The sequence below is a fragment of the Hipposideros armiger genome, unplaced genomic scaffold, assembly GCF_001890085.2.
Source record: "Hipposideros armiger isolate ML-2016 unplaced genomic scaffold, ASM189008v1 scaffold_715, whole genome shotgun sequence".
NCBI lineage: Eukaryota > Metazoa > Chordata > Mammalia > Chiroptera > Hipposideridae > Hipposideros > Hipposideros armiger.
This window is the reverse complement of record NW_017732065.1, coordinates 204,539-231,270: the sequence shown is the minus strand read 5'-3', so window position 1 is coordinate 231,270 and position 26,732 is coordinate 204,539. Positions and strand designations below refer to the sequence as shown.

The window sequence follows — 26,732 nt, the reverse complement described above, 5'->3', positions numbered from 1 at the left end:
CTTTGCAGTGTCTCTGTGGGGTTAAAATGATGTAAATGTGTAAAGTGATTAGGAGAGTGTCCAACACATATGTCGACTGGACGAATAATTCTCCAGGTAGTCCATCAAAAGAGCAGTTTATGCAGGAAAAGACAAGGAAACAAAGCCACCAAGGTGTGTGTGAACGCACACTTGCTGGCCGCTATTCCAACCAGCTGCCCACATGCCAAGAACCCTGATTCCAAGATGTCTTCTCTCTATATTAGCATCCCTCCTCCGGAAGGTACCACTAAGTTTAACAGGAAGTCAGGACTAGAGAGTTAACAATGGCCCTAGCTCCACCCATAGTCCTCTCAGCTCTGTGGTTAATTATCTTTAGATGCCAGTTCACTTTTATCACATAATAGGCACCCCGTAAATAATAGATGATAATTGTGATACTATGAATAATTTTGATTTACTTAATTAGACATTGTAGAATTATTCTCCTGGTTGATCATAATTTGTATACAATTATTTAGGTATAAATACTAGCTTTCCTTAAATATGTTACAGTAATAGGACAAAATGCTTCAGGTTCCCTTGAGTATATCATTAAAATGAGCCCAGGGAATTAAATTCTGGTTTAATGTTTGACTTAATTGATAGAAACTTTGTGCCTCGTTGAGTCATATATCTAAACATTCTTTGAAAAACCTAAACCATCGTCTTTCTGATTACTCATTAGAAAATAGTAATAATGAAAAGAAGAAAAAGAGAAATATGGAAACACTTAAAATAAATAAATAGAAACATTTCAAAGATCCTACCCTAGATAAGCATGCGGAATGGAAGATAAGTACCCGCAGTAAAAGCATGAGCAAGGATCGGGGCAGGTCCTCCATTCAAAGGCTGAGTCCTCCTTTTGTAGTAAACGTACCAACTCTTTGATTATTCACATAATAAAATTGTAACAAAATATAAAGGTTTCACTACAGACAAGGCCAGACAGCTCATTTAAAAAGATGCTAAAGTCCTCAGCTTCCTGGAGCCTGGAGTCGCTTTTAAGGTTGATTTTGAATGACTTGTCCAGGCGGGGAGTCTTCCAGGAGGAAATGCATCTTGGTCTGGGGTTAGGTCAAGGGCTGGACTGCCAGGACTCCGGTGAACCTTGAGGAGAAGCAGAGGCCCGACAGAGGAAGTCACCAGATGCTCAGAAGAGGGAGGAGGGGATTGGCCATCACTTTGGACTGATTTTTAGTTGCAGCACTTCTCAGGCAGAGTTTCTCAACAGCCGTTCTCTCCTGGTTTGCTTGTCTGTGGTGGGCACCAGCCACCTATGCAATTCTGAAGTCTCAAGTTGAGATTCAGTCCTTGGAACACCAGCAGTGCCAAGTGCCATTTAAATGTCATTTCATCTTCTTGTATGTTGCTTTCGGAGGGGGAATGTTCTAGGATGTGGCTTCTAGTCTTGCAGGATAATGGCATTTTCTGGCCATATGGAATCTTGCATCATCTAGTCCAATCACCTCGTTTTGCAGATCATGAAACTGAGGCTGAGAGAGAGGGGACTTGCGCACCCAGCTAGTCAGTGACAAACAACAGTGGACCTTGTGGTAAGTTTTGTGGCCTCTTTGGGCTCCTCTTTCTAAATCTCTAAGATGAAAATGAGGGATAGGTCTAAACACACTCTCTAAAATTCCTTTCTTCTGCAATAGTCTACCTACATGATGTTTAATTGTAGACTCCTAGCTTCCAGTGTGATTCCCGTTCTGCAATCATCAAGAGGCGTTTGTAAAAATGATACACTTAGATGCCTAAATAACAGTGTTCAAGCATTTTGATGAAGGCTAAAGTTCTAGTTAATAATTTTGCATTGTGTACAGATATTTGCCTCTGTATATGGCATAGATTTAGATGAAAGCCTTTGAAAATTCACTTGGTTTTCAATATGGCTGATAATTTACTGTATTATATCCTAACATTCCAAAGAACTTCTTAATGAAACTATAGTAGATGTTTCTTTATTGTTATTGCTTTATGTTCTACTCATTGCTGAGAAGCTCAGGTCTCACGAATGGTAAGGATGCTAGAGAAGTCCTACCATACAGGATAGAAATGCCCAAGTTGATTTTCGTTAGTTGAAAACTCCATTTCTTATAAGCAATGACTGGATCTTTTTTCCTCTCATTTCTTCAGCGGACACATTTTAGACAAACTGACAGCAAATCCATTTTGTAGTGGCAGCTGTAAAAGCTTTCATCAAGAGTGTGCATGTTTAGTGTCTGTGTTTAGGGATAAGCCGGGTTATGGGAGTGGCAAGGACAAAAGATTCAAAAGTAAGTTAGACATCAAGTCTCAAGTCATTGGCTCCATGGAGATTTGGGGGGGGGGGTAGGAAGAGCAAGGAACTTAATATCCTTTGTTTGTTTGTTTTGTTTTTTGATCTGTTTTCCTTAAACTCATCACATGCAAATCTTTCTAGTCTTTTCAAACTCTGTCTTACAGGTACATTACTATTATTTCCCTGTTAAGTATTGATTTTTTTTTAAGTTCAATTTACAATGCAGAGAATTCTGAGTAAGGGGAGTTCACTGTGTACAAGGAGAGGCCCTTTCATTGTTTGCAAGAGGAAGCATCTTGCTACAATTGGGAATGCAGATTCTCAGATATTTATTACCTAGATGACATTTGACAACTTATGTGTGATGGTGTTTACAAGGATATCAGAAGGATCAAATGAGATCATGTATATGAAAGAAATGTGTACAATCTAAAGCATAACAGGAATCTTTTCATACTGCATATTAAAGCAAATGGATAGGTGTACAGAAAACAGTGAGGGGTAGAGAAGAGAGGGTATGAGACGCAAATACAGTACTTTAATTTTCCAATAAAATCACAGCTTAGAGCAAAGAGAGGACCAGGATGCAAATGAAGCATTGCTGCTAGAATATTCAATGCCCATGCTTCCTAAAATGTTGCAACATTTGAGTCACTTGGGGATCTTGTTAAAATGCAAATTCTGATTCAGTGGGTGTGGGGTGAGGTCTGAGAATCTGCATTTCTAAAACTCTCCCAGGTGATGTTGATGCTGCTGGTCTCCAAAGCTTTGCGTATCAGGTCTTAGGTCATCAGATTAACGGGTGTAACAAAAATCAACTAAGTATCTTATCAGCAAAGGAATCAGTTTGTTCATGTATTTGCTGGGATTCGTATATCAAGAGAATACCATCCAGCTTGGTTATGATAAAAGTGAACTGGCATCTTAAGATGCTTAACCACAGAGCTGGGAGGACTATGGGTGGAGCTGGGCCCCCTGTTAACTCTCTAGTCCTTTGTGGTAACTTCTGGGGGAGGGATGCTAATATTAATAAATAGAAGAGCCATCTTGGAATGGGGGCTTTTCCTTCTTCACATGGGCAGCCAGTTGCAGTCCTGGTCGAAAGTGTGCTTTTGCACACTCCTGGGGTGACCTCGTTTCTTTTTTCTTTTCTCGAATAAACCATTCTTTTGGTGGATTTTCTGGAGAGTTATTTTTTGCCAGTCAATAGTTAATAATCCCCACCCTTGTTACATAATAAAGGAGATTTCTGCATTTTCTGGTTTCATTATTAAGTGTTGAAAAAGCATTTTGCTTCTATTGGCTATTGGCTGGGGTTTCTGGCTGAAAGAGAATAGCAGGATAGGGGTTTATATAAAATAGAGTCCAGAAATGAGACCTAGAGAACCCACACACTGCAAAGGCAGTTGAGTTGTTTCTCATTCCTTCTCTAGGTCTTAGCAGATAGAGGTCTTTGAATCGTGCCTTGAGACATTTAAATATGTCATTGATTGTCTTAACTCTCCTTTTCCTTGTCACATGACATATTTACGCTGACTTGGATCACTCACTTCCCTAATGTGAACAGGAAGAAACCATGTGAGGTGTTTTCCTTTTTTTTTTTTTCTACATTTTTAAATTCAATTCAACACACATATAGTAAGTGCTATGTTACAAAGTAGTAGATTGGTACTGGAAGGGACAAAAGGATCATAAAAGTGGTTTTGAAGTATTCTCAGTACTTTTAGAGGATACAGACATAATAACCCAAAACAAGGTAGTTTGTTTAAAAATATACTCGGTCTGGAATAACATGTTAGAGACCTGAAAGAAATAGAAATTTGTTCTGCTGGGAAGGGGGTTAGAAAGAGGTCTTTGTGAAGGGGGACGAATTTGGAGTATGGCCATTTGCACATGGAGGCCAGAGGACAGCTTCAGGCAAGGTCTGTGTGGTATTGTAGGCATACAAAGGAGAGCCGGAGCAAAGAGACACAGATTAGTGTAATTCAGGCAACACTGCTGAGATTAAATATTATTCTTGGATTTCAGGCTAGCACCTAGAGCTTGTGTGGGATTGTTGCGGGGTAAGAAGGCCTTATCAGGGTGGTGTTTTAGCTTCTCCTTCTCTCAAACTTGATTTTTCTCATGAGCCCTAATTCCCTGGAATTGGCAAGGAGAAAGAGCACCTTTCATATACACACCTCCTTTTAGAATATGGGACACAGTGCTTCCGAAAGTACATGAAGCTGGGAGGAGAGAGAGAAAGTTAGACAACCCGACCTTTTTGCCAATAATTCATGGCTCTTGCATCACGACAATGCACCAGCTCACACGGCACTGTCTGTGAGAGAGTTTTTAGCCAGTAAACAAATAACTATTGGAACACCCACCCTTCTCATCTGATCTGGCCCCCAATGACTTTTTCTTTACCCAAAGATAAAGGAAATATTGAAAGGAAGATATTTTGATGACATCAAGGGTGATACAACGGCAGCTCTGATGGCCATTCCAGAAAAAGAGTTCCAAAATAGCTTTGAAAGGTGGACTAGGCACCTGCATCGGTGCATAGCTTCCTAAGGGGAGTATTTTGAAGGTGACCGTAGTGATATTCAGCAATGAAGTATGAAGCACTTTTTCTAGGATGAGTTTGCGAATTTAATTGGCAGACCTCATATGGGCTACTTTATGGTGTTAACAATCTACTTACAGGAATATGACCTGTCTGTTCCTTAGTCAGCAATATAGAATCATGCTGGTTAGTCCGTGAACTGTTTAATAAGTCAATATATAGTCTGTACATGCTTAATATGCAGAGATTGATTTTTATTTTTTTTAGATAAATCAAGATGACCATGCTTTTCCCTTTACAATCCATATCTAAACTTAGGTGTTACTAGTAAATGGTGTTCTCAGTTCTCCCCGCTTACTCTTTAAAGAACTACATATTGAACATTACATGCTAGAAACTGTGTTAGTCAGACTTGTCTGAACTGCGCTATGATAACAGATCAACTCTGAAATCTCAGTGTATTAATACAGCAAAAGTTTATTGCTTGTGCATGCAAAGTCTGCTGCAGGCCAGGCAGTGCTGTTCTCCAGGGCAGCTCCCTCTCGAGTGATGTGTCCATAGGCCAGTCTGCTTTTATCTCAGAAATCACATGGCCCCACCTAACTCTGAGGAGTGTGGAGGGAGAATACTGGGTAATATAGTCTTTCCTATGCGTATGAAAAAAAGAATTAACAGATACTGCTGAGTTCTGTTGATGTATGACAGGTTCTGGGGAGAACAAAGATTAAATTGTTCAAGTTATCTCCTATGAGAGCTATGCGGTTATATGAGAAAAATAATAATTACAGGGAAGTATGTAGGGCTATATTACAATTTGGCAGGGCTTATAGCTCCTTAAGCCAGCAACTGCTGTTCTGTTTAGAGAATTCCTTTTTCATCTAAGAAAAGTGACATGAGATTTAAACATTGCTTGTATTCTCTTGGGTTCATGCTGTCTGCTTAGTTTTCTCAAATAGAGGCCCAAATGTTTTTAAAAACTAAGTTTGGGTATTCAAACTTCTTCTCTTGAACCAGTAGCCTTGTGGCAGCCATTGTTCCATAGGAGGAAGAAAATTGTTCTTGCCCACTGCATGCCATGAAGGGCAGGCCGAAGTATCTTTCTGTGTTGGGCACTTGTTTTTTATAAATGTCCCAGCATTCCTGACTGGCATGGTCAAATATGGAAACAGTTTTCTGGCATCAACCATACAAACAGCAAAGCATATGCAATTGGAGAGATCTATACCTTGTGGAAAAATTAGAATGAAAACTAGCTAACCAACTAACTAACTAAGGCCATTCAAGTATGTTTAACCTTCAAAGCATGTTGAAGATGACATGTTGCTAGAGAGTCTAGATATTTTGGATTATACATTTGGTACATACGTTTTTGTTAAAAGTTTTACTTAAAAAATAATCAGTCAAGAGCTACAAACAAAATAGTGTCATGCTGCTTTGTGAGGAATGGTAAAAGAAAAATCTATTCCTTTTGGAAAGTTTTTCTTAGAGTGAAAACAGTTCTCACTATTTGTGTCTTATTTATAACCGTATTGTGCCTTATCCAGAGACCTAAGTATTTGGACTTTTACTGTAAAATGTTTCCTCTCAGCAATCGATCCCTGTGCCTTGAATTTCAACTTGCGTTGACTTAAAGTTATATCCATGTAATGGATTTGCTTTGACATTTAGACATATGTTATGGCCTCTAAGTAAATATTTTCAGTGAATGTAGAGAGGAAATATGATGGCTTCTGAGATTTTGAAGATAAATTAGAAAGGAAAACTATGAAAATAACACAAATCATAATAACAATAATAATGATAATAATATGATCATGAACATTAATTGGGCATTCATTATGATCCAAGTGTTGGGGTTAATGTTTTACAAGAATCTTTTCATCTAGTCTGCATATTTATGAGAGGAAGTCACTATTAATAGCCTGACTCTTAGAGAGATGTTAAGGTATGACCTGTTTAAAGTTAGCAACTCTTGTCCTGCTACAAGGTAATTGGATGGCTTCTAAATGTGTGAATTATCCATAAACTCAAAATATAACCAAAGGGAACTTCAGCCTAAACTATGTATTTAACTTGCATAAAGAAAGCATATTTTTAAAACATGCAGTAGTAGAACACAACTTGGAAATAGAGATTAAGCAGTAGAAATGTGTTCCATTTTTATCCAGGAGTATCCAGAGGAAAAATCCACTGTCTAATGCAGTCATTCTCAATAAGAAACAATTTTGCCTCCCCACCCAAGGAACATTTGGCAACGTCTGGAGATATTTTCGTTGTCATGACTGGAAGCAAACTACAATGCATCGGGCAGCCCCCAGCATTATCCAGACCAAAATGTGTATTGTGCCAAGAGTGATCTTGTGTACAAGAGTTTTCTCTTATTAGATAAGAGAAATTGTGTAATTAAGAGTGAAATCCTTGGACTCAATAGATCTGGGATTCAGTTCTGGCTCTGTTGCTTCACTTTGAGAGTTTAAGCTAAGTCTCAATGTACTTATTTATAAATTGGAAATAGTGATTACTTACCCTACCTGGTTGTTCTGAAGATTGAATGAATATATACAAAGTGATTTAGCATAATCCCTGGCATTCATAGATGACTGATACTTTTACCTGAGAAATGATAAACGGTGGTTAAACAGAGGTAGCCTTGTCTTTTGAGACCCTCAAAGACTGCTGTTGAGCAGGTATTAAAAAAAGAAAGCTGCCTCCAGAAACAGATATTGGGTTGTCGGGAAAGTCATGACGCATTTTTGTGTTGAAAAACATAGAAAAATACATCATGACTTTCCTGACGACCCAATAGAGACTTTGTTTCAAATTTTGTTTTCTCTACTGTTTAACTATACGACCTTGAGCAAGTGTCTTAGAACCCTCTGCACCTCAGTGGCCTCTTCTATAAGATGAGTAAGGGCAGCAAGTCGTATATATCTTCTGGAGTTTCTGCGAGGGTTAGATGAGAGTATAAATGTAAAGTGCTAGGAGGGTGTCTGTCGCTTAGACCTTAACAGTTGTTAGCTCTTATTGTTTGCTTAATATTGTTAGAGAGGCATAACAAAAATTAATTTTCTAAGTAACTGAACTTTACCCTTTGAAATACCAGCCTTTTGTTTTATTTTAAATCAGAGTAATGGGAATAGCTCTAACATTCTATTGAAAAATCCCTTGATTATTTAAGTGTAAGTACTAAGTTCTCTTTTACATTTCTTTGTTAACTCAGGCTCTTTTCATCATACTGTTGTTTCTTGCACTGGGTTGTGACACATGAAGTTTTAAAAACTATTGAAGTATAAGGATTGTTCTTACTCTCGGCTGCCAGACTGTTTTGGCTTTTGTCTCCTTTTTAAAATAAAAACATTGATTTTTCCTTGTTTCCTATAAAAATATCAACTGTATGACTCTTATAGTCTTTATCTCGCCTATTAAAAATATCTGCATTTGATCAATTGATCAATATTTATTGTGCACACTATATGTTGTTTTAGTGACCAAAACAACACAACCCTTTCTTGGAGCTTTGTGTTTAACAGAGGTAAACAACGAAGACATAACACCAGTTAAATAATCCTTTAATTCAAACGTGATCTCTGCTATGTCTGAGAACTGAGAACTATAGGTTCATGTATATAGGGACAAACCCTCTAATGTAGTTGTAAGACAGTCCCTCATGGGGAAATGATCAGTAAGTAGCAACCTGAAAAGTGAGTGGATATTAGCAAGTCTCAGAATAGAAGCATTACAAGCAGAGGCAACAGCATGTGCCAAGGCCCTGATTCTGGACAGGGCATGGCATTATATAAAGGGATTTTTAAAAGCCTAGTGTGGCTAGAGACCAAAAGAGAAATCCAGGTTTCTGGTAGCATTGATGCGTCTTGAAAGATACCCAGGGGCTTGGTCATATATGGTCTTCTAAACCATGTAAAAGCTTGACTTTATAGACAATGGTAAGCCACTGGAAACTTTAAGCTTGTTGTTCATATGGTAGATTTTCATGTAAAGAGTGTCTTGACAGTAGGAAAGAATGGAGGCAGAGACACCAGTTAGAAAGCTACTGCAGCGGTCCAGGCAAGATGCCGCTGGGTTGTTGGAAAAGCCATGATGCATTTTTGCAACAAAAAACAGAAAAAATACCGCATGACTTTTCCGACAACCCAATATGAGAGTAGTCCAAATTGTGTCTCTAATAGAATGAAGCGGTCTCTAAGGAATACAACCTAAAAGCTGTTCTGTAAGGGCAGGGCTGATATTTAGTTTATGGACTTGGAAAGATTTATTTTGTCTGTTTTGGCTTGTTTACCTTCTATCTTGTTCTTGGCCACATTCCAGAGGGTTACGATTCATGAATAATCAGTTTCCAAAAGAGCAGAACTAACAAAGGCAGAGCAATAATGCAAATGAAATTGTATTTGTGAAGTACTTGAAAATTATCTATTATTGCATTTAATCAGCAATTTTTCCTCATAAGTGATTTTTACCCCCACTGTCCTTTCAAGTCTCTGGTCTAAGTTGATGTACCTTAATTTATTGGCAGTAGGAAAGTTGTACCTCAGTAAGCCATGATGCATAATGGAAAATTTCATTTATCCCGTCTTTTGGAAAAAGTTGAAATTGAGTAGCAGTGGTCTTCCATTTTGTTCTTTGCTTTATAGGAGAGATATAAAAGTGTTGACTCATCAGTTCTCATTGTTAACCACTAGTGTCTTGCTTAAAAAAAATACAAAACTTCAGAAATTTAAATAATGATAAAATTACCTACCTTATATGTGCAAAATAAGTGCCACATGAAATACGAACTGTGTGCATATTAAATATGTATGTGTGTATACACACAGGCAGATTGTGTAGGACCTTGAATGTTATATTGGGTTATCAGAAAAGTCATGACGTATTTTGTCTATGTTATTCAAAAGTCATTTATTCATATAAAAAACAAAGATCAATCAATGATGCATTGCCCATTTTGTTCGATAGCCTTTTGCCATCTTTCAGTGAGCTTCACAATTCCTCGTTCATAGAAGGACCTGTCTTTATTTGTGAAAAACTGAACAAGGTGCTGATTTATAGCCTCATCTGAGTTGAACGTTATACCACGCAAGGAGTTTTGAAGAGAGCGAAAGTTTGGAAGTCTGACGGCGCATGGTCAGGCGAGTATAGTGAGTGTGGCAACACATCCCATCCAAGCTCCAATAATTTTTGACGGGTGATCAAACTTGTGTGTGGTTTTGTGTTGTCACGATGGAACACAATTCCTTTACAATTAACAAGCTCTGGACATTTCTGGATGATGGATTCATTCAAACTGTCCAATTGCTTACAGTACACTTTTGAATTGATTGTTTGGTTCCTTGGTAGGAGCTCAAAAAACATGGACGCCTTTAAAATCCTACCACACTGAAAGCATAACCTTCCTCTGATGAATGTCTGCTTTCGATGTCGTTTGAGGTGACTCATCACGTAGGAACCAAGACCGTTTGCGCACCACATTGTTGTAAATAATCCACTTCTCATCACCAATTATCAGTCACTTCAAAAAAGGTTTTCCTCATGTTTAATGAGCATATTGCAGATATCTATACGCACCGTTAAATGAACTTCTTTGAGCTCATACGGAACCCAAATGTCGAGCTTGCGTATGTATTGTATCCCAGCTTCTTCAGGTGATCATGAATGCTTGAATGATGGATGCTCAATGTTTCTGCAATCTCTCGTGTTGTGTAACATAGGTTTGACTCGATCAATGCCTTTATTTTGTCGTCATCAACCTCAATGGGCCTCCCTGACCGAGGAGTGTCGTTGAGATCAAAATCACCAGCACGGAATTTTGTGAACCATCATTGGCACTGATATTCTTGTAGAGCATTGTCATTGTAAACTTTATGCAACTTTTCACAAGCTTAATGCGTGTTCTTCCTTTATGGAAGTAAAACAGTAAAATATGGCAAAAATGCACTGTTTAGTCTTCCATCTTTAACTTGTTGTAAACTCTTCAAAACTCAACCAAATTGCTCAATTTTTTTTTAGAATGAAGCTAGAACTGTCAGCTGTCAAATGACATAGCAATAACATAGATGTGAATGATTCTAGTACTTCCAAAAATGAACTAGCACCATATGTTGCAAACATGCATCATGACTTTTCCAACGATCCAATATGTAGAAAATTGGACATTATATTTTGAAAATCTATAAAACCTGTTCAAGGACATATGCATGTCTATTTTTAAAATATTTGTCCAAAATAGGTATAATAATTGCTTTCTCATTGGGTGACTAAGAGAATTAAATGAGATCATTTAGAGAAAATGTTTGTTTTAGCACCTAACATAATAAATATTTAATGAAATTTAAATATGGATATATAATTTAAATATAATTTTATTCTCACAATTTGACTATATAGCTTATTATAAACTTACATAGCTGATAATTTGTTATTAGATTATATACAGAGATACAAATGTAGTATATATTTGCACATACATACACTGTATTAGATATTGATTATTATAACAAAAATGGTTACATAGTGATATTCAAAATGACATACATATAGCCTTACTTTCACTTTGGGAAAATTAGTTTTGTTTTACTTTCTTTAATTATTTCTCTCTTGGGAAGTTACCATAAATCAGAAGTTCAATGTTAGTCCTGAAAATAAGATTTCATGTGAGTTAAGATTCTAGTGTAGTTTCTATGTCCTGCTTTCTCTCATTTACTCATTTATTCCTGTATTCATTATTTAAACATTATTTTTAAAATGTTTACTAGATCTCTACTTTATGCCAACCACTATAACCTATCCTTAGGAATCTTACAGTCTGGCAGTAAGTAAACAAACGTGGAAGCAAGTAACTGTGATACAGCAGTGTAGACAATACACAGCCCATCCTTTCATATAAGGAGGCATTCCACTTTCCTAGATGACACTTGGTTAATTATTGTGTACATATTTGTCTATCATTAAACCAAGTAGAAAAGAATAGAAATTAGATAGAGGAGACTTAAAGGAGCATTTCTTTCTAAGTATCTATTTTTATACATCTTCTTGTCTTTATCTACCCCTATATCCTGAAGGCATCCAAATGATTATTGGTAATTATCATCACTTTATATTACCTCGGAATCATATTTTTATCTGACCTTTGGCAGTGTATAGGTAGATGTTCTGTAGATATCTCAAATTCACTGTGCTTAACACAAATTTGTTATGTCCCTTCCTCTCACAAAAATTGTGCCTCCTCTAGGTCTAGTCCCTGTTAAACGTATCGTCACCCACAAAATCACCCCAAATGAAGCCTTGACATCCCGTCAATGTTCAGTGCCTGCCTACAACTCACAGCTAATTGGTCATCAGATCCTCTTTCACTCCTGCCAATTTTCTTCCCCAAATTAGAATAATAAAAAAAACCCCAAAAAACAATTTTAAGGTCGCTAAGCAGCAGCAATTGAAAGAAAGCTCAGAAAATTAAGTCAGTGACTTGGTTATTAAGTGCTATCACTATGTTGTCTCCATTTTTGCGAGGGGAACATGTTTCTCTTTAATATGAAATAGTAATTTTAAATTCTGTTGACCTATGAACTTCAAAAACTTCCTCGTATACATTTCCACATTGATACACTTGCTGAATTTACTTTTGCCTCCCATCACTGGTATTTTATGCTTCCTAGGGCATTGCCAGCCATGAATCTTAGAGTCCTTTGCAAATGTCTGACTGCTCAGGAAATGGGTGGGAGATTCACAGTGAAGTTCATGTTCATGGACAAGTATATTATTCATTGATATTACTCATTGAAAAGAAATGATTCACATCACAATAGTGAAAGATATCACAAGTTGGCCCTAATTATTTTCTGAGTGTTTCTGAAATTTCCTTCTGGTCCACACTCTTAAAGAATCATTTATTAATTTGTAAGTGCATGCACAAAACTATCTGAAACACAGTAGGTACTGAGGAAGTGGTGCCTCCTAATTTCCCTTATAGGATATCTTTAAAAATGAAAAATCAGTGAGCATCTAAATCCCTAAATGTAGGAAAATGTTTCTAAGTTCCTAAGGATAAGACATTGGAAGAAGAAACATGGAAGTTCTTTTTAAAAATTTTAATGCCTTTTCAAATAGTTTTATATCCTGGCAAATAAATACGTGATATGGAGTTAATATTAACTACAGGTTAAAATGAAAATTTTAGATATTTCTTTAAAATGTGAGAATTTAAATGGAATATTATAATAGATACAGAGGAGAAGACTTATTTGGAAGGGAGGGATAAATAAAGAAGACAATTATTCCTCAAAGAGGTAGAAAAAGAGAAGATTAAATTTGCTTTGACTATTTCTTAACTAAATGGATTATCTCCTTTTGATCTCCCAACTGACTATTTTTTTATTCCCTGTTTGAAAGAATTGAAACTTCCAGTGTGCCTTAATGTTTCACATCTTTTTCCGGCCTGTGCCTCCTGATCTGGCATGATAGCCTAGCATGGTGTCATTGCTATATACATATTTATTGGTCCTCAGCTAAAATTAGCTTTGCTGAGCAAATAGATTTTGTGCAGCCACCCTAAGCAGATCATTTCCCAGAATGCCAAGGGAAACACTGACAATAGGAGTGACTTACTTCAAATTTCAGCAATATGTTTTCATACTTGCAATATGGTAAAAGGACAAACATAAACCTCTCAAGTGCAGACAAGAGCTACATTTGAAAAGATGTTTTGTGAGCATCACCACACACGCAAAGGATCATTGTTAGCAGTTGCTTATAATTCATGGTGAAACATCTTAGGGAAAATATTACGGCTAGTCATTGTGTTGCATTTATTCCATTTTCTGTAAGTCAGGTGAATGTAGGATGATTTATATAGCATAGCTTTCAGCATGGAAGTGGAGGGAAAGTTTACTCCCTGTTTTCTCCCCTCCTCGGAGGGAGTTGCTTTACTTTGAAGTAAGGTTCTCATAAAAGGACTGCAAGTCACAATGCATTTTGTAGTGTCCTTGGAATGAAGTCAAAGTAGAGTCCCTCCTTGTTTTGCCAATCTGTCTAGAAGCCACACATCCATGGAGAAATACAGGGGTGAAAATTCACTTAGAGTTTGCCCCCTGGAAGAAGGCAGTGTTTCACAGTTGCAGGTTGCTTGGTAAATAGCATAGATCGTGTGGTATTGTTTACTTGATTGTGGCTAATAGGACTCTACTTCAGGAGAGAATGAGGAGGAGCAGTGAGACAGATATGGGTGATTGGAAAGGGAACGGGCTTTTGGCAGGAGCATATGGACTCTGAAGCCAGGAAGACCTGAGTTTGAATCCTGCCACCTCCTCTTGCTATTCACCTCTTTTCTCTCAGCCTCAGTGTTCTCTTTTGCAAAACAACTATCAGAAACCTATCATGCAGATCGCTGTCTGGATTATATTGGGTAACATGACTCACCTCGCTCTTTACCTCGCAGGCAGCAGGTCTACCCTGAGGGGCAATTCTTTTTCATTATTACAGCATAGCTTTAAACAGTTTTTGTTTTGTTTTGTTTTTTTGTTTTTTAATTAAAAATCCATGTTCTACTTCACGTTTCTTATTTCTCCAATGACCATGCTTAGGAACCTGTGTTATTCTGCCATACTTCTTTGTTCCTTTTCCAGTTTTCCTTTACTCATCCCTTATCTTTTTAGCACGCTTTGTTTCTACAGCTGAGTAACCTTATGCTCTGAACAAGGAATAGGTGACTCAAGAATGCTGGGGAGTGATCCTGCATCCCAAAGAGAACTTGCAAATGGTCTGCTAACCTGAGACTTTATACCTTTCTCCTTATCCTTCCTCTCCTTCCATAAAACAAGTAGACTTGTGCTTCAGCTCTATGACTTTTTGAACCAGATATGTACATAAATATTTGGGGGTGGGGATGAGGGATGGTGTCCATGGTAAATTCACTGACCTAATTCTAACTTTGTAGAGAAACTATGTTTGGGGGAAGAGAGAATAGAGATATAGGCAGGCTAAAAACTGTTGTCATCATAATTGTCTTCTTCAAAGGGGCATCACCTGCTTACATAGATTGAGAGAGATAAATATAGGATGAGTTTTGCCGTGTCTGATAATCCACTGGGGGCGGGGAGGGGGGGAGAGAGCATCGATTTACCATTATTTAAATTATACTCAATTTTAAAGCCAACTTCATTTGCCAGAGATTTCCACCATAAAAAATATACCTCTCCTTTCCAGCGTCCCCATTCAGTTCATTGGCACATTATGTCCTCGGGCGAGACTCTTTTTCAGAGAGGACACTCTTCATGTGAGTTGCTAGGTTCTCAGTGTACTGTGTTCCCAAGTTAATATCATGTTATGGCACCATATGGGCGATTGCAGAAAATAACAGCCTTTGAGGTCTCACCTTTCCGGAGGGGTGGATTGGAGACTTAATTAATGAATGATGTAAAATCCTTCACAGTCCTGAGATTAAAAACTGGAAAATCAGAGAACTGCTATTTCCCTAGTTTTAAATAAATACCTGCCAAGCTAACAGGAGTTTAAATGACTATTCAAATGCAAAATGCATGAGAGAGAGAGAGAGAGAGAGAGAGAGAGAGAGAGAGAGAGAGAGAGAGAGAGAGAGAGAGAGAGATTGTGAAATGAACTACANAGAAAGAAGGAGAGAGATTGTGAAATGAACTACATTTAATCCTGGAAGGGAATTTAGGCTAACCTCTCATATTCCCTTTTGAAAAACTGAGGCTCAAACATGAATTTTCCCCTAGTCATAGAGCTTATTAGAGCCAGACTAGACTAGAACTCAGATTTCTTAGATCCAGTGTTCTTGGTATCATACAAGACTGCCTCAATATAGATATTATATATAGAATCTGTAGAATCTGACCAAGAACTAAGGAGAAATGGTTTGTGACTAGACTGAAACCTTTTTCAACCACCGGCAGGATTATTACTGTTGTATGAAAGATTGTAAATGGCCTTTTATCCCATTGGGCATAGGGGAAGATAGTCTTAGAGCCAACTCTATACTAGGGAAATATTACTGGCAACAATCCATGCAATTTGCCAAGGCAGCAACCCCCTTCCACAGCTGAGAAGAGTTTAGTGTATTATTGTGGTCACATTGAGGCACTGTTGAAAATTGCTCACAGGGAAGTATATAGAGCTTTTTCTGAAGAGCAGGCCAAAAGGAAGATACAAAAGTGAATTTCTTGGCATAACTTGATCCAGCCTAAAATTGTTGCTGTAAAATAGAATAGGAGCCTGAGTCGTAATGGAATGAATCCTGGACTTTGAATCGGGTAACTTGAGATTACATACCGAAGCCAACTTAGGTTCCCCTTGCTGACTGTATGATTTGTGGTAAGTCACTGAACTCCTCTCAGCCTCAGGGTACTTTCTGAACAAAACTGAACTAATAATTTCTAGATCATGTAGTTTGGAGAGTTACATAAGGTAATTCAGGTAAAGTTGCATAGTGCTGATAACAAGCCTATAGAAGAAAATCAACTATAGGTGTTAAGTCTAAAAAGAAATGTCAGCAATGGTTAAGATGCATGTTTAGAGCCTGTTATGTAGAAGGCAATTCTCCAGAGACCAGAGACAGAGGGATGGAGGAGGAAGTGTTCACATAATGAATTCAAACACCTGTATCCTCCAATCATTATGTAACTTTGCTCAGATATCACACTTTTAAATGTTATCATCCATTACCTCACATATGGGTGGCTAGAAGCTCTTGAAGAAAAGATGAAACTGAGAATAATAGAAACTACTGTGTTGGAAGCTTCATTTTCCTAGGAAAATTTCATAGAAATTCCATAGAAAAAAAGCCACCTTCCTTGTGGCTTGCCTTGTTAAATGTTTTTGGTTTTGTTTTTAATTTTATGTAGGCACCACAGTCAGCTTAGTCACTTAATTCAAAGTCTTCAAGAAGCCATACTCACCTCTCTCTTCTACTCCCCCCCCCCAGTGGAATGCAAACTAGGTCCTGGCAAAGGTTTTAGATAGTCGAATAGTTTATATCTGTTCCTCTAGAATAATGGATTTACACCTTTGTTTCAGGTAGCTACAACTGTATAATTCATGGTTTTTATACAGGCGGTGATGGGGATTCATTTCCACAATGGCTTTTATTCTTCTCTTTGTATTTTACAATTACTTTAAGTTCTAGTCAATAATTGTGGTCTATACACAGATTCATAAGATTTATTGTGGTAACTTCATTTTATTTTAATAGGATGGATCGACCTCCATCTGTCTGGCATTGTCTCGGTGGGTTTCTCTCTGTCAGCAGATGATGGTAAATAAACATTGTAACCTTTGGGGGATATTGCAATTTTATGAAGATAGGGAAGTAAAGTAAATTAATGGATTTCATCAGTCTTCCTGTGTTATTGATAACTTCCACTCAGAATAACTTATTAATTCACTCAGTGCCTATTTACTGTCACATTGTTCCCCGATGATGGACAGACAAAATGAATTAAAACGTGCTCTCTACATGAAGTAGCTCCAAGTCTTTTGGGGCACAGGACCTGGAGAGGTAATTATATTACAGTGGTAGAGACCCTGCAAATATGACAGAACTAACTGTTCTGCTAAATTCTCCTAATTGAATTTGGGGTGGAATAGTTTCTTGGACTATTTCTCAATAAGGTAATGCTTAAACTACAACTTAAGGAGTAGGAATTATGCAGGAGAGGAAGGTTGGAGGACGAGTGTGAGTTCTTAGCTTCTGTCCCATAATATTTTTATCTGTCACTCCAGTACTGGTGGACATAAACCATGCCTCCAAGTAGCCCATTAAATAACACCTGACAGAACATAACAAAGAACAGAGCAAACTGTATCATTAGAATTAAAAGAAGTGTAGCAAGGTATACAGGTATAGGATACTTGTTAGTGGAGAACGAGGCATCAAAACAGTAGTAATTTATTGAATACCTACTCCATGCAGGCTAAGCATTTTACATATGGTTAAGCAGTTTAACCATAGTAACAAATCTGTAGGTAAAACTATGATTATTATTTTAATTTTAGAGATGAATCAATAAACGAAGGCTTACAGGAAACAGTAGGTTATTTTCTGATACACATATAGATAGTGAGTAAAAGAGTTGGGCTGAGAATCTGGTTTATTTGAGTCTGAAAATCATGATCTTTGGGCTATGTTGCCTTGTCTTTGTAAATTGCATCTGTCATATTGCATTTCCTATGGGCAGCACATGTGTTGAAAAGTGTAAATTGGAGAAAGCTGAAAAGCCAGGGAAATAATGAAAGAAGTAGATTTGGAGGCATATATAAATAGATTAAAGGTTATTAAATAAATCTCAGGTTATGGGGAGGGAATTTATACACACATATAAATGCTACATGGAACCAGAATTATATATAACCCAGATCAACATTATATAATAAGGATTTTAATGAATGTGGAGGCTATTGAGTATTTGACAGCCTCTATAGAATAAAAAGCTATTGGATTTTGAAAGTCATCTCATGGGAAATATTGGAAGCTGAAACACTTGAGGGATGTAATGTTAAATTGGACAAAACATATCTCTAGTCTCTAATATGGTTTCTTTGTGTAAAACGTGTGCACAAACACACATGCCATTCACATCTACTTTTAATTTTTATAATTGCATGTCTCAGTTTATTTAAATAATCATCTTAATCTTAGAAGAGAAAACTTTTTAAAAATTAATTTTCAGGTAGAAGCTAATGCATTGTAAGCTAAGTTGTAGAAACTGAAGTCTCCTTTTTCAGTGGGATGGAAAACATGAAGTCATTTAAAAATAATTAGTTTTGCAAAGGGATACACATGAATGGGAGGTCTTGGAAAGGAGGCAAAGAATTAATTTCCCAAAAGGCACTGCAGATAAAATTGTGGTTGGCACATTTCATTCTACAGATATACCTCTTATTGGTATCTTGTCTGTTCTCTTAGGTGACATTTAGAAATAGTATGTGCTCTAATGATTTTGTCCAATGCAAATGAGAAAGGCACCTTTCAGACACTTCTCTCTGGATGCACACTCTGAGCTCAGCCTTGGCTTGGTCCCTTCTTAAGGAGGTCTAATAAGAAATAGCAGAAGGAGTTACTCAGACCTCTTTGGAGTGGGAGTTATAGGCTCTTTATCCTGTCTAATTCCCCTGGATTCTTCTTATGCAGCAATGGAAGAGAAGAGTATAATATTGAAAGGAGCTATCCAGCTGGCCTGGTGTTTTCTTTTTGTTTATTGGGAATCCCCGAGTCACACAAGTGCACTAGCATCCGTCTTCTCTTGTCCTGTGCTTGCTTAAGTGCTGGTGTCCTTTCTCATCTATAGATGGAAATATTTGCCTGTGTAGTTCATCAATTCATCTCTTACATGCCAAGCAGTGCAGACTTCAGTTGCTTCTCTGATGACATGATAGGACACAATGCTGTTTTTGCCATTTGAACTAGCGCCCATGGTACTCAATGAAATCTATCATGATTTCCTCAGTGCAAACATAGTAAAGGATGGACTCATTATCCTGCCATTCACAGTATTTTATAATATGGCAACAGTCCAAGTGTCTAAAGTTTTCTTGTATTTCTTATGTTTTCTTGATCGTAGCCCCTAACCTTTCTTGCATCTGCTTTCCTTCCAGTCAGACGGGTAAACTACTCACTGTTTCTAAAGCTTGGCTCATGCCTGACCACTTTTCAGCATTTGCTCAAAGTCTTCCTGCTTTTGCCACCATCTCTCGTACTCCTGGTCCTCTTTCGGCTCTATTTACATATCTACCTATTGAAACTCTAGTGTTGTCTCCTAAACACAAGCCTTGACCTTCTCTGCTAAGCAAGACCCCTTACTACTTTGAGTCTTCATAGCACTTGCCTGGCATTCTCCCTGTGGACTCATCCTAATCTACTATGAGCACTCATCATGTTCACCTGGAGTTTCCGTCACAGGGATTTTTACATGGGCGGTGATGGAGAAATATTTATCGAATGTACAGGACTTATTTTTTTGAAATCCATTGCTTTTTTCAAGTGAAAACTGAAGTCAGAAGCAATCTAAATGCCCAGAGGTGCAGGGAATGACTCAGTGTGTTCTAACACATCCATATGTGGATTATGCTGCTGTCATTAAAATTACGTTTGCAAAGAGTTTTGATATCCACAAGGCAGTTTTCCTGTTTCTTTCAAAGGTGCTTGACTTTTTAATAATAGTAGAGTAGTAGCTACTGGTTATTTACAGTGTTCCAGATCATCTTGAATTTTCCTGTATCTTATTTAATGCAGAAAAGTAAACTGAGGCACAAGGCAGTTAAATAATGGAATATTAGTCAGATATAAAAAAAGGAATGAAATCTTGCCATTTGTGACAACATGGATGGAACTTGAGGGCATTATTCTAAGTGAAATAAGTCAGAGAAAGACAAATTCTGTATGATCTCACTTAACTGTGGAATCTAAAAATAAATAAATAAATAAATAAATAAATAAATAAATAAATAAACTTGCTCATAGACACAGAGATTGGAGGTTGCCAGAAGTCGAGATTTGGGGGTGGGATAAATGGGTAAAAGGGGTCAAAAGGTACAAACTTTCAGTTATAAAATAAATAAGTCATGGGACTGTAATGTAAAGCATGGCTTCTATAGTTAATAGTAGTGTATTGTATATTTGAAAGTTGCTAAGAAAGTAAATCTTGAAAGTTCTCAGTAAAGGAAAAAAAATCTGCAACTATGTATTGTGACAGTGTTAACTAGACTTATTGTTGTGATCACTTCCCAATATTTATAAATATCAAATTATTCTTTTTTACACTTGAAACTAATATATCGTATGTCCATTATACCTCAATGAAACGGAAAAATACAAATCATTCATTGCTAGTCAGAGACATTCAAAGTAAAATAAGAACAATTGAATGTATGAATGCTAAGGACTAATGTGTTAAGGGGGAAAAGCGGAAAGTAAATTAGAGCTACATAGGATCTTAAGTATGTATTTAAAAGATAGGGATGGAAGTAGATAGAATAAAGCGAAGAAATATGCCGAAATGTTAGCAAGGATTATATATGGACTATAAGATTATTTTTATTTCCCTTTTAAATATTTTATTTAAGTAGTTATGTACTTTTTAATAGTCTATCAAGTTCCATTCTGTTTATAGTTAGAAAATATATGGTAAAAATAAACTCAGGTCTTCAAAAGTTAAAAAAAAAATTAAATTCAATAGCTACAAATCTAGAGCTTTTTTAGTTTGGTTCAATTTGAAAACTGTTTCTTTGACCAATAATATGTATTTTTAATGCATATCAAATGATTCTGTACACTATTGAAAATGATGAATTCAAATTTTAGAAGTAATTTGTATTCCTTGCAAGGTCACCCATGGAAGATAGTGATCACTCACATTTGGGCCTTCATTCTAATGAGTATAATTAAAAATAAAAAATGATTTTTTCAAGAGAAATGTGTATCTAAGCTATAAAATCAAATAGATTTACTGACGGCCTCCTTCCACCAATAACCTGTGTGTATCTACCATGATGTGGGTATGAAAAGCCTATTCAGATTAAATGCTTGACTTCTAAAACTCAACATGATTAACAATTTTTGGTATACTTAGGGGTTGACAGGCTTTCTGCCATAAATCTTGACACATTTCAGTGATTCTACTCCAGCATTGAAGACAAGTGATTACAGAAAACCATAGTCTTAAAAGATTTACCATTCAGAGGTGTTTGGGCAATTATAAGCAACATGTAAAGGAGCCCTGGTAAAATGCAGCTGAGGATAATTTGGAGGTTGAAATTCCCAAAAAGGAGAAGCCGTGAAACTATTCTCTTATTTCTGACTTTTTTAAGAGGGGTAATGTATGGTTCTGTTTGAATCTATTTATTCATTCAACAAATATGTATTGAATATCTGCAGTGGACCAAGGACTGTTGTTAATTCCTGGGAGCAGACACAAATCCTGGCCTTTTTGGAGCTTACTAATTCGGGTGTATACGGGTAGGTTGGCTGAGGGAGCATGAAAGTAAAAATACCGTATATACATAAAGTATGTACATGTCTAGAGCAGCACTGTTCCATAAAAATTTCCTCAGTGACAGAAATGTTCTCTGGCTGTGCTGTCCAACATGGTAGCCCCTGGCCACCGGAGGCTATTGAGCACTTGAAATAAGACTAGTATGAATGACGAATGAAATTTTAAATCTTACTTTATTTTAACTAATTTAAATTGAAACAGGGGTAGCGCCTACCATTTTGGTGAAGCTCTGGAGGTGAGGAGGTGGGCAGGGCACAGAAGAGTAACTGCAATTATAAATAGAGTGGTCAGAAAAGACATCTTGGGGAGACATTTGGATAAATACCCCAAAGAGGTGAAAGAGCAGGCCATGTGGATATAATATCGAGAGGAAATTTTTTTCAGGTAAAAGGACTGGGAAGTACAGAGACGTTGAGGTGGGTGACACCTGGCATAGAATAGGAATGGCATGGAGGCCAGTGAGGACGCAACAGAGTGAGTGCATGGACCAAAGGTAGATGAGAGCAGAGTTCATGGCCATGGAGTGGAATCAGGAGCTCTACACAGGTTTAATTAATTCATATATATATATATATATATATATATCACTTAATTCACTTAATTATTAATAAATGATATCAATATTAAAGTATATACACATAAACATATATTTAGCAAATACTCGTATGTATTGTAACTAGTAAATATATATTTTAAATGAATGGCAAGGTTTAAGGTTCAAATACCCCAAGAGCCTGTCCGTTCCTCTAAAGCCCTTTGTTGACCTGGAGATCAGCTAGAATAGTTGATCTGGCTGTATTTCTTATTTCATAATTGAGCCCAGAATTTTAAATGTGCAGTGCTTCCCTAAGTGGCTCTTGGACTTGCATTCCCCACCGCACTCAATAGCATTAATGACTACAGCCCTCTTTAGCCTCTCCTTTCCCCAGCAAATGTATTGTTTTCTTTCGATTGAGTTTATCTTTTTTTTTTTTTAAGCTGAGCCATCCTGCCACCTGTTGCCAGCTCAGTGGCTGCTCAGCTCAGGCCGGGAATCGAACCGCTGTTGCTCAGAGCTCAAACTCTTGAACGAGCTCTTAACCAACTGAGCCACTTGGCCGGCCCTCGATTGAGTTTATCTTTAAAATTCAAATATAGCTGAGACATGTTATGGAAGAAAATATGCCAATTTTAATAGGGAGATAATTCTGTAAAATTAGCGAGTGTTGTAGGTCACGGTACAGAGGAGATATAAATGTGAAACATTTTTAGAATAAAGATCATTAGTCACATGAAACTGTACAGGATGTAAAGGAAATTGCAGGTATTCAGATTTATCTTGAATTTCATCTCACTGAAAGATACCTGTCACATTTAAAATTTTCTTGACATATATGGACACTTAGCTGCCTTATGATAAAACTTGTATCCTAGAGTTTGGCTTTACCTATGATTTTATTTTTAGAAGAATTACTTTGTAGGATAGTTATAATGCCCTCTTTTTAAAGTTTATTTTTAATAACGAAAATGTATATATATATATATATATATATATATGTCAAGAAAAATATGACTATATTTTTCTTTAATTAAACTTCCATATTTTGGTATTGCTATCTTTTCAATTTACTTTATTTATTTAATCAGCTAGTGATGCCGTGCTTGAATAGTTCTTAAATAGAGAGAGATGGGAAAGGATGAGAAAAGGTATTAACATTATTTGAGTGCCCATTTTATGCTAAGGCATATAAAAATAGTGATGCTATCTGTCATTTTTCAGTGACATTTAATAAATTCCTTGAAAGGACAAAACAATGAAGAAATGCTGTTATCATTGTCTCAAACATATATAATGTGTGCTATACATACATGATCTCATCTAATTTGTATACCAGACATGCAAGGTAGCCAGAAATTCTATCATTTTATGAAGAAGGAGATTAAGAACACAGAAATTTGCTTAAACACAAACACTCCTAGTACATGATAATACCAGGGTTCAACCCAGAGCCTTTTTGACTAAAAATCCTGTATGCCTTCTATCATTTCTCTCTCTCCAATTATAATCTAGTAATATCTAAGCAATAATATGGCTTTTTTTTTTGTCCTGGCTTTGCTATTTACTAGCTGTATTTACTGTTTCTTACTAGGGTTACTTAGTCTTAGTAGGCATTAATTTCCTTGTCTATAAAAATGGGAATAATAATATTAAATATACAATGAAGTTATGATGATTCTTATATGAAATCATCCATGTAAACAAACAACAAAGTGCTTGGAACAGAGTGATCACTCACAAAACGTCAGCTATTATTAATCATTGTATCCAAGTGCCTGCATATGTAAGTAGGAAGTGGAGGAAATTATTTAGCATGTTAATTCCATGGGGTGTAGTAAAATAGATTTTTTAAAGCTTGTGTGTCTTTTTCAGTCTTTCCAACCACACCACTTTTAGATTTCATCCTCCATAATTTACAGATTAGGGGCAACCAGATACCATTATTAATGAACTTAAAGGAAAATTGATTAACTTCCTAATGACTTCCTTCCCCAGAGCTGAATCTGATCCTGGACTTCCTCAGATGCTCTGTGATTACTGCTGTCTGCCTGAAATCAGGGTTTTCACAAAGATTGACTTTGGCATTTTGTTGTCCAGGCCTGTCCTCCCCACACCCCTGGAGAACCTGAGGTCCTCCCATTACTCGGATGACTTGTTACCAGCTCTGGCCCTGGTGGCACAGAACACTGACAGGCACGCCAATGGTGTCATTTATTTTCACGTTCACTTTTTGTTTCATTACTGGGGAAATTCGCAAAAAGATTTTATACTTAATTCTTCTCATTTCTGTGAGTCCCCTGTGAGTTTGCAATTCTGTGTGATTTCGGGGCTGTCCTTACCCCTCGCCTCCTATCTTCCACTTTTAGTCTCATTTTAGAGGATAACTAGTCTGTTCTAATCAAGCCACCCTTTTGGTATCATGAAAGCCTTGTCTCTCTTCTAGAAAATATTACCCAGCTGGACAAAAAGTAAACCTTAGATTGTGTCGCCTTGTCCCTTGTAAGCTGAGCTGACTCACAGAACCTAGGGACAGTCAGAGAGAGGATAGAGAAAATTGATGTTTGGTTGGTGTCTGGCTCTTCTGGGCTGGCCAACTTAGGAAAACGAACAAGTGGACATTGTAGCCCTGAGGACATAGGAGCTGATGGTGGCTACACGATTAACCAGATTCTACAACCCAGCCTCCTCCACAAATGAAATACTCAGGTTCATCTTCGTTACACAGGCACTACCAGCAAATAGGACAGTCACTGTACAGCTGGGCTCTGATCATAGCAGAAACTTGAAGCTTTTGCAGTTGCCTCTTTATTTACGTTTAAAAAAAAAAAGCAAGAGGAAAGGAAGGAGATGAGGACTTACGTTAGGTTTTACTGGGAAGTAAATACTTTACCCAAAGCGGTGGATGATTAGACTGGCACACCAGATAATATATAAAAAGGATCAATGTTTGAATACGTAGTAATTGTTTAAACCTTTTAAATACTATATAAAAATACGTGCAACTACATAAGAATGCCTGTAACTAAATAAGAAGGGGAATTTCCCTTCTTATTTTTTCTCATTGGCTCTAGTTGTTGACAAAAATAAGAAAGAAGAAGAAACCAGATCAATCCTATTAGCAGCTTTGAACAAAGAAGGCCATGTTGCTCAACTTCCAGACCTTTTCCCTTTCAGCGTTCTTGAGTGCTCTGCAAACTTCTCTTTCAGCTCTTCGGCACTTGGCTTGCCAACGAGTACTATTCTTTGAGCTCTCTCCTTAGTCTTTTTGCCTTCCAAAGCAGTTCTTAAGGCTTGCCTTTTATTTTTTCTTTCTTGATCCAGTCCTGAGCTTGGTCCTGTCTCAGAATCTCTTAGTGTTTTTCACTCCATGGGGAAAATTCTCATATTCATGCAGCCAAGGTCAGGGGTATGTTGTATAGTTTTATTTATTGGACCCAGCAGGGGTTTCCTGCCTGTTTTTGTACATCATGGTCGGAGTTAATTGGACTAATCAATCTAATGAATTTTCCTGAACTCGTTCAGCAATCATTGTCCAAACGCTATCTGGACAACAGTCCACAGCATGGAGTAAGACAAGTCAGAGTTTAAATTCCCTTTATCCCAACTAACTGTGTAGATTCCAATTTCCCTTTTTGCCATTTCCTAGATGTGTGAGCCTAAGCGAGTACTTAAATTCTCTCTGAGTTATTTTATTTTTTTTTCTCCTTTGAGATTATATTATCTACCACATAGACTGTAGTAAGGATTGCTAAGTATGTAAAACATATTACAGAAAACTTGGCACTCAGTGGATTCTCAGTCAATGTAGCCATCAGTAGGAAAGAAAGGCATTCTTAATTCATTTAATGCTTTACCCTCACTCTGTCACTGGAGATTAGACTGCCGTGTGCGCAGCTCTCTAAGTAGGGGGATTATATACCTGAATAGCATGATTTTCTGAAAGGAAGCATATCTCAGGGATCCGGATGTTCCAGTTAATGCCCCTTTTGTTTTGTCTACCAGGAAAGGGAGTTCACCATAATTTTAAGGAATCTACTTCATATCATTCAGCTATTAAATAGCAGAGCCAAGATTCCTGGCTTTTTAACTCCAGTCTGGTGTTCTTTCCATTACACCAGTTTTGCCCAACGTTTTGTCCACAGATAATGCTCCTACAACATATCCTTAGCGGTGCCGGCAATGCCCAGTTCTATCCATTGGCCAAAACGCCATTCCTTTTGTTCTTACTCTAAGAAGAAGATCAAAATGCAAGTCAGTGGGAAGAACTTTTACTGAGCACAACCTTGGATATCCTCTAATTGTAAGAATGAAAACATTTTCTTTCTTTTT

At 37.1% G+C, this 26,732-nt stretch overlaps 1 protein-coding gene across 8 annotated transcripts in view; it reads left to right on the top strand.

The window, feature by feature from the left end:
- Nucleotides 1-26,732, top strand: part of LRRC4C (leucine rich repeat containing 4C) — a 712,446-nt gene that overhangs the window by 593,057 nt on the left and 92,657 nt on the right. For 2 of the 8 annotated variants that reach the window (XM_019627147.1, XM_019627146.1), the window contains one exon: nt 1,500-1,574. The exons of the other annotated variants lie outside the window; for them this stretch is intronic. The gene's annotated coding sequence lies outside the window, so the exon portion shown is untranslated. The remainder of the gene's footprint in view (nt 1-1,499; nt 1,575-26,732) is intronic. 8 annotated transcript variants of the gene reach the window in all.